Source organism: Corylus avellana, chromosome ca1 (assembly GCF_901000735.1).
Source record: "Corylus avellana chromosome ca1, CavTom2PMs-1.0".
NCBI classification, from domain to species: Eukaryota; Viridiplantae; Streptophyta; class Magnoliopsida; order Fagales; family Betulaceae; genus Corylus; species Corylus avellana.
In genome coordinates, this window is record NC_081541.1 from 20321638 (window position 1) to 20331698 (window position 10061).

A 10061-nucleotide genomic window follows, 5' to 3' on the forward strand; every position below is an offset into this window, starting at 1 on the left:
AATTTAAGATTCTCAAATTTATAAATCTCAGCCGTTCATCTCATCTAAGTGTCTAAAATAAGTTATGTTTTAGCATTTAATGAGGAAGCTATCCTCAAGGAATTTAATAAGCCATGTTTCCTCATTAAATGTAGAAACATGGCGTATTTTAGACACTTAGATGAGATGAATGGCTGAGATTTATGAATTTTAAAATCTCAAATTTCAAGGGAATTATAGGAAATCTCAATCTATGCTAAATAGTGTGAGACTCACATCTATATATGCAATGTGGGATAAGCCAAACATCCTTTTTATCCGATCTTACCATTGCTTGATCCTTAGTAATAGGCTTTAGAAATATGCCTTATTCAGTGTTTAAAGCCATATTTGTGTATCTTTTCATCTCCGAAGTGTTTGGTGTGAAAAAGATGGTTTTCATAGGGTTTTTGTTCTTGTTTTCAATTGCTAGGAATAGGAATGCAAAATAAACATTGCATAGCGAAAAATTCAAATTCTCATGCCCAAAAACAACTTTAAGAAGAACATGTGACGAATGGTTGCTATTTAAAAATTAAATTGCAAGAATGAAGAACACTTACCTGGAAATCTACAGCCACACTTGGGTTTTGGCAAATTCTTTTTGCTTATTCTTCTCCAAGAACACGACAGACCTCACTGATAGTAAGACCTCTAGATCTTCTCACCAATGACTAACAATAACCAAAAGAATGTGGGCTCTTACTTGGCTCTTCAAATCTTTAACTATTGTTCTTCGTAAGTTAACACAAGAACTATTAATTATCAATAGAACTTGATAAGTGATTTGAGAGCTTAGGCTTGTCTCTATTTATAGGCTTAGCAGGCTAGCAGATTTTGAGAAATAACAAATGTGGAACAAGTGGTAGGTCTAATTTAATTAGAACTAGGAAAAACTAATCCTAGTCATACTAGGACTAGGGGGGACAACAAGGGCTAAGGAAAAACTCTAGCCTCTTCTTCCCTTGCCTCAACGCATGGGCTTGAATTTTATTCCAAGTCCTTTCCCAATGAACCCAACACATAGGGCTAGGGAATTTTCCCTAGCCTTATGTGTGTACCTCGTCTAGCGGGCATCTAGGTTTTATCCTAAGCCTAATTCTCCAATATATGTACTATTGCACTATACCTTTGTAGCACCCCCAAAACTAGCATTGACCATTTTGGTAGAGTTACTTATAATTCCTCCAATTTAGTTAACTCGTAACTAACTAAAGGGATTGCCTGTCAAGCATACTCAGAGTAAATAAAACGGAAGGTGGAAATGATAGATCTAAGAATGTCTAAAAATCACAAGGTATGCATGTATTACCATTAATTATATACTAAGAGCTACTAATCGAAATATAGTTATTCTGATCAAACTTGGTATCGCTTCTTCCCTTTAAAAGTTCTCTTAAAATAGATAATCTGACAAGCCACAAATACTGCGTAAGTCTAAGACTTAGTATGTAAACCTCAAAGTCGAGTATGGAATGAGCTCTTGTTTATATGCAGAAGTAAACGATAAGCGCCAAATGCTGCACATTCAAGCCCCTTAACTCGCATATTTAATTCCTTAGTGTTGTTATCTTTTTGATTTTGTGTTGTTTTCAGGTTCTTAAAAAAATACTCTATTTCCATTGAATTCGGGCTTAAAACATGATTTTTTTATGATGTTGATGCTGAAAAAGTGGGACAGAGCACAAATCAACCCACGTGCATAAGTGGGCTTGAGCGCACCACAGGTGGGCATGAGCACACTTGTGTTGAAAAGTCCAGAAGATGCTCAAATTCATAAGGAAAGCTGTTTTAGGTCTCCTAATCTGACCGAGAGACTGAATTACCGTTCTTCTGGGATTACTAGGGCTTCCAGGGTTTGTTTTACACCCTATAAATAGGTCTCTAAGCCTTGAAGAGAGGTGTGCTTAGTTTTAGACAGAAAATATCTTCTTGGAGGCTTGAAGAGTTGAAGAGAAGATAGTGTACTCGTAAATAAACATGAGAATTAATTAAATGAAAACACTTACAAATAGATAGGCTGACTATTTGAACTCACAAGATAGTTAAATACAATATAAACTTGCAATAAAGTAAAATAGATTACAAGGGTGATTTAGGATAGCGGGATAACTATCAAAGAACATATATATATATATATATATATATATATATATATATATATATATGTGTGTTGCATTTGTCATGTTAGCAAGTATTAGTAAAACCCTAGATAACTTCATTGGGTAGTAGTAAAGCATATACTAAAGTATCTTCAAAGAATGAAAAGTTATATGCTTGTTTACCATAGGGTAGATTAGACACCCACTATTTATACATATTCTGTTGGGTTGGGTTTCCCTCTTAAGTGGAGGATGGCCCAACTTGTGTAGCCTATTGTTGTGCAAATTTATTTAACTCGCAAGTGCACGAATCGATTGTAATTTAATGGATTGCAAGTGCGAGGTCGATCCCACAGAGAATTGTATTTTTGAAAGAGCAATTTATATCTAAACTAATTAAATCCTAATCTAGTTCCAAAAGGGTTTTGATTTTTGAGTTTTGAAAATTAAAGGATAAACATAAACTAAATAAAATAAGTAAATCTAAGGATAAAGGTACTAAGGTTTGGGAATTCACACTCACCAAATCATAACAACATACTTTATGTTCATCAATATTAATCCGAAGTTCTCACAAATTAAATCATAGATATGTTTTACTATGCTTCAAAGAATTAATCAAAACCATCCCATGTATCCATTCATTGACCAAATCACAAAAGGAATCCAAATTCAATTGAAACACCAGATGTATCCGTAGAACAAATCACAAGGGATATCCAATTTTTATGAGTTAAAAGCCAAGCAATCAATCATATGAAATTATCTCAAATCATCACATGTATCCTTGAATCACAAGAGATATCCAAGAATTACTCCACACAATTGATTAGAAGTAAAACAATTGAAATATAAAACCCAATAAAATCAGAATAATAAAAACTTACATAAAAGTATTGATGTTCTTCATCGGTGAGGCTTCATCCCCAACCTTAGTTGGGAATTTAGCTCCACATAAAAATAAAATCTAAACCTAAACCTAAACCTAAAGAAAAACTAAACAAAAGAATTTTGCTCTCTGGGATTGTGTATCTTTTCTTGAATGCAAAGAAGTCTATTTATAGGCTTAGGGAAGTCCTAGAAGCCCAAGTAAACCTAGATAATTCGGAGGTCTGTCTCCCAGTCAAAATAGAAGTCTGAAATCGGAATAGGATTCGTCCAGATTTGTGTCCTTTAATTGCGGGGCGATTTTGACATAGTAACTGTACGAATTACGAAAATCCTATTTCACAACAAATTGTATTATTTTGAGCTAGCTTTCCAATGCCGTTTGAATCACTTCAATCCGATATTTGAGCGGAGAGTTATGGTCAAAATACTAAGACGTGTGCAGAATCTGAATTTGAATCCGATCCGAAATCTTATCCAATCTGAACTTTAATCTGATTTAACCTTTCCTTAGATTTGGTTAGACTTAACCACACAATCTAGGTCTTCTCAAAGTATGCTTTCTTCCAAACTTCGCATTTTTCCCTTTAAAGCTGCAGTTTTTCTTCAATGACCTACAAAACACTAAAAACACAAAACTAACACAAAATATTAAATAACGACACAACTAAAGGATTAACTAATGTAAATAAAGGGGTCTAAATATGCAATATTTGGCACTTATCACCTATGTGTGTTTTTTATTAAATCCATATGAAGAGACCCATTTGGGATAGTGTTTGCTAAACCTAATATCCTTTGTTGTTGCAAAGAGAGTATAATAAGAAAAGAAAAAGATACAAGCCGCCGCCAGAGAAATAGAAGAAAAGAGGTCCAAAAACCAGTTTCTGGAAATTTCGTCAAGACTTGATCAATAGCTTCATTCAACAAGTGTTTCTGGTTTGATTAAACTGAAATTTTGCAGGGATGTTCATTACTATGACTCTTCGTTGTGAACAGTGAAGATTGGATTTTGAGCATTCTGTATTAGTTTTTGAGCCTGAAAACAGTAGCCTCTGTTTGGGTGAGATCTTTCTTTATTTCTTGTAGAAGTTGATTTGTGCCAAGTAATTGTATTTCTTGAAGATAGTTGCAGATTGTATGCCTCTAGTTGAGAGTAGAGAAGACTCATGTATTCCTGTTATTGTTAATAGTAGAATTGTTTGAGTGGACTACAGTCCCATGGTTTTTCCTTCTCACACCAGGAAGGTTTTCCACGTAAAAATCGTGTGTCTTGTGCTTTCGGTGTTTGGATATATATTTTTGGCATATATATTGCTTTATTTTATAGTTTCCTACAGATTCACAGAAAGAGAGAGTTTGTGTATTATTGTTTCTCCCAACAAAGTGGTATCAGAGCGAGGTGCAATCGAGCGCCCATAAGTGGTTGTTTTTTTGTTAAATATCTTGTGTTGAATTATGAAGGGTAATCTAAGTAGAATGGTGTCTTTGAATGGTTCAAATTATCATAAAAATGGAAGACCTACTTTATGTGAAGCAATTTCATTTACCTGTGTTTGTTGCTGAAAAGCCAGATAGTAAATCTGATGAAGAATGGACTTTGATGCATAGACAAGTCTGTGGATATCTTAGGCAGTGAGTAGATGATAATGTTTTGAATCATATTGATGGTGAGACACATGCACGCACACTTTGGAAAAAACTTGAGGAGTTGTATGCCCGTAAGACCGGAAATAATAAAATGTTTCATATGAAGCAATTGATGTATTTGAGATACCAAGATGGAACTCCCTTAACAGATCACTTGAACACTTTCCAATGAATTATTAATTAGCTGGCGGGGATGGGTATCAAGTTTGATGATGAGGTTTAAGGGTTGTGTTTACTTGGTACATTATCGGACTCTTGGGAGACATTTAGAATGTCATTATTTAACTTAGCTCCAAATTGTGTAATCAATATGGATTTGGCTAAAAGTAGGGTATTGAATGAAGAGACGAGAAAAAAATCACAGCGATCCTCTTCATAGTCAGAAGTTTTGGTTATAGAAAGAAGGGGGAAGAGTAAGAGCGGAGGTCCAAAGAATAGAGATAAATACAAAAACAAGTCAAATCGGTTTGCTAATGTTGAGTGTCATCACTGTGTCAAGAAAGGGCACATCATGAAGCATTGCAGAAAATTGAAGAGAGAGAACAAAGAGAAAGGGAAGGAGATAAAGAACGACAATGGCAAGAATGATGATCGAGTTGCCACCACTACTTCTGGAGACTTCTTCACTATTTACGATGATGATGTCATTAATTTTGCATGCCATGAAACCAGCTGGGTGATTGATATTAGCGCCTCAACTCATGCTACATCTCGACAGGATTTCTTCAAGTCCTATACAGCCGGTGACTTTAGGATAGTGAAGTTGGGCAATGATGGCTTGGCCAAAATCGTTGGTATTGGAGATGTGTGCTTGGAGATGAGTAATGGCATGAGGTTAGTTCTTAGAGATATGAAGCATATTCCTGACATCCGATTGAACTTGATTTTTGTAGGTAAACTTGATGATGATGGGTATTGCAGCACCTTTAGTAATGGTCATTGGAAGCTCAGAAGAGGTGCTATGGTTGTTCCTCGGGCCCAAAAGTTTTCTACTTTGTACATGCTGCAGGCAAAACTCTCCAAAGACATTATTAATGCAATAGATGATGAGTCGTCAGTAGAGTGGTGGCATAAGAGACTTGCCCACATGAGTGAGGAAGGCTTGGCAATACTGGCCAAGAAGAATCTTCTATCTAGGATGAAGAGTGCATCATTGAAAAAGTGAACACATTGTTTGACAGGGAAGCAAAACAGAGTCTCCTTCAAGAGTTCCCCTTCCACAAGAAAGCCAGGCATACTTGATCTTGTACATTCAGATGTTTGTGGCCCTATGAAGACTAGAACACTTGGTGGCTGCCTTTACTTTGTGACCTTCATAGATGATCATTCAAGGAAACATGGGTATATACCTTGGAAAGAAAAGATCAGGTATTGGATCTGTTTAAGCAGTTTCGGGCCTTAGCTGATAGCAAATTGAGAAGAAGCTAAGGTGCATCAAAATAGATAATGGGGGAGAGTATTGGGGTCCTTTTGAAGAATATTGCAGGCAATAGGGAATTTGTCATCAAAGGACACCTCCGAAGACTCCTCAGTTGAATGCTTTAGCTGAAAGGATGAGCAGAACACTAGTTGAGAGAGTAAGGTGTTTGCTTTCGCAAGCATAGTTGCCAAACTCCTTTTGGGGGGAGGCTTTGAGTACATCAGTACACATTCTTAATCTCACACCATGTGTCCCTCTTCAGTTTGATGTACCAGACAGGGTTTGGACTGGCCGAGATGTTTCTTATGATCATTTGTGCATCTTTGGATGCAAGGCATTTGTGCATATTCTCAAAGATGGGAGGTCTAAGCTAGATGTGAAAACTCGACAATGTATCTTCCTAGGCTACGGCCTTGATGAGTTTGGCTATAGATTGTATGATTCAGTTGAGAAGAATCTAGTGAGAAGCCAAGATGCTATATTTATGGAGGACCAAACCATACATGATATTGAGAAGACAGAAAAGGCAGTGCCTCACTACAATGATGGTTTGATTGACTTCGATCCTGCTCGTTTGACAGATTTGCCAGCATAGGTTGAACATGATGTTCAAAATGACCAGCAAGGTCCAGGTGATACTGATGTTCCTTTACAAGATGACACTCATGATTAGTTGTCAGTACCAGAGATACAACCAAATGTTCCACTCAGGAGGTCTACCAGAGACCGACATCCTTGCACTCAAAATTCTATAGATGAGTTCGTGTTACTAACTGAAGGGGGAGAGCCTGAGTGTTATGCAGAAGCCCTGAAAGAGGAACATAAGTCAGAGTGGGTTGATGCTATGCAGGATGAGATACAGCCATTGCATGACAATCACACTTTCGAGTTGGTGAAGTTGCCTAAGGGGTAAGAGCACTTTGACAAATAGGTGGATTTACAGGGTGAAGCAACAAGAACACACTTCACAACCATGGTACAAAGCTAGACTGGTTGTCAATGGATTCAGACAGAGAAAAGGCATTGACTTTGATGAGATTTTCTCTCCTATTGTGAAGATGTCATTCATTCATGTGGTTCTTGGCTTAGCCGCAAGCCTAGACTTAGAGATTGAACAGATGGATGTGAAAACTACCTTCCTTCATGGTGATTTGGAGGAGGAGATTTATATGGAACAGCTAGAGGGTTTCAGGGAGAAAGGAAAAGAGGACTATGTGTGTCGACTTAAGAAAAGTCTTTATGGTTTGAAGCAGGAACCTAGGTAGTGAAATAAGAAGTTTGAGTCTATTATGGAAGAGCAAGGCTACAGAAAGACTACTTCTGACCATTGTGTTTTTGTGCATAAATTTCTTGATGGTGATTTTATTATTCTATTGCTTTATGTTGATGACATGATGATTATTGGCATGAACAGTAAGGTCCAGGTGAAGAGGAACATAAGTCAGAGTGGGTTCATGTTATGCAGGATGAGATACAGTCATTGCATGACAATCTCACTTTTAAGTTAGTGAAGTCGCCTAAGGGGTAAGAGAGCTTTGACAAATAGGTGGATTTACAGGGTGAAGCAACAAGAACACACTTCAAAACCATGGTACAAAGCTAGATTGGTTGTCAATGGATTCAGACAGAGAAAAGGTATTGACTTTGATGAGATTTTCTCTCTTGTTGTAAAGATGTCATTCATTCGTGTGGTTCTTGGCTTAGCTGCTAGCCTAGACTTAGAGGTTGAACAGATGGATGTGAAAACTGCCTTCCTTCATGGTGATTTAGAGGAGGCCATTTATATGGAACAGCCAGATGGTTTCAGGGTGAAAGGAAAAAAGGACTATGTGTGTCGACTTAAGGAAAGTCTTTATGGTTTGAAGCAGGCACCCAGGTAGTGGTATAAGAAATTTGAGTCTATTATGGAAGAGTAAGGCTACAGGAAGACTACATCTGACCATTGCGTTTTTGTGCAGAAATTTCCTGATGGTGATTTTATTATTCTATTGCTTTATGTTGATGACATGATGATTATTGGCATGAACAGCAAGGTCTAGGTGAAGAAGAACATAAGTCACAGTGGGTTGATGTTCTGCAGGATGAGATACAGTCATTGCATGACAATCACACTTTTGAGTTGGTGAAGTTGCATAAGGGGTAAGAGAGCTTTGACAAATAGGTGGATTTAGAGGGTGAAGCAACAAGACCACACTTCACAACCATGGTACAAAGCTAGACTGGTTGTTAATGGATTCAAATAGAGAAAAGGTGTTGACTTTGATGAGATTTTCTCTCCTGTTGTGAAGATGTCATTCATTCGTGTGGTTCTTAGCTTAGCCGCTAGCCTAGACTTAGAGATTGAACAGATGGATGTGAAAACTGCCTTCCTTCATGGTGATTTGGAGGAAGAGATTTATATGGAACAGCCAGAGTGTTTCAGGGTGAAAGGAAAAGAGGACTATATGTGTCGACTTAAGAAAAGTCTTCATGGTTTGAAGCAGGCACCCAGGTAGTGGTATAAGAAGTTTGAGTCTATTATGGAAGAGCAAGGCTATAGGAAGACTACTTTTGACCATTGTGTTTTTGTGCAGAAATTTCCTGATGGTAATTTTATTATTCTATTGCTTTATGTTGATGACATGATGATTATTGGCATGAACAGCAAGGTCCAGGTGAAGAGGAACATAAGTCAGAGTGGGTTGATGTTATGCAGGATGAGATACAGTCATTGCATGACAATCACATTTTTGAGTTGGTGAAGTTGCATAAGGGGTAAGAGAGCTTTGACAAATAGGTGGATTTAGAGGGTGAAGCAACAAGACCACACTTCACAACCATGGTACAAAGCTAGACTGGTTGTTAATGGATTCAAATAGAGAAAAGGTGTTGACTTTGATGAGATTTTCTCTCCTGTTGTGAAGATGTCATTCATTCGTGTGGTTCTTAGCTTAGCCGCTAGCCTAGACTTAGAGGTCGAACAGATGGATGTGAAAACTGCCTTTCTTCCTGGTGATTTGGAGGAAGAGATTTATATGGAACAGCCAGAGGGTTTCAGGGTGAAAGGAAAAGAGGACTATGTGTGTCAACTTAAGAAAAGTCTTTATGGTTTGAAGCAGGCACCCAGTAGTGGTATAAGAAGTTTGAGTCTATTACGGAAGAGTAAGGCTATAGGAAGACTACTTCTGACCATTGCGTTTTTGTGCAAAAATTTCCTAATGGTGATTTTATTATTCTATTGCTTTAGGTTGATGACATGATGATTATTGGCATGAACAACAAGGTCCAGGTGAAGAGGAACATAAGTCAGAGTGGGTTGATGTTATGTAGGATGAGATACAGTCATTGCATGACAATCAGACTTTTGAGTTGGTGAAGTTGCCTAAGGGGTAAGAGAGCTTTGACAAATAGGTGGATTTAGAGGGTGAAGCAACAAGAACACACTTCAAAACCATGGTACAAAGCTAGACTGGTTGTCAATGGATTCAGACAGAGAAGAGCTATTGACTTTGATGGGATTTTCTCTCCTGTTGTGAAGATGTCATTCATTCGTGTGGTTCTTGGCTTAGCCGCTAGCCTAGACTTAGAGATTGAACAGATGGATGTGAAAACTGCCTTCCTTCATGGTGATTTGGAGGAAGAGATTTATATGGAACAGCCAGAGGGTTTCAGGGTGAAAGGAAAAGAGGACTATGTGGGTCAACTTAAGAAAAGTCTTTATGGTTTGAAGCAGGCACCCAGTAGTGGTATAAGAAGTTTGAGTCTATTATGGAAGAGTAAGGCTATAGGAAGACTACTTCTGACCATTGCGTTTTTGTGCAAAAATTTCCTAATGGTGATTTTATTATTCTATTGCTTTAGGTTGATGACATGATGATTATTGGCATGAACGGCAAGGTCCAGGTGAAGAGGAACATAAGTCAGAGTGGGTTGATGCTATGTAGGATGAGATACAGTCATTGCATGACAATCAGACTTTTGAGTTGGTGAAGTTGCCTAAGGGG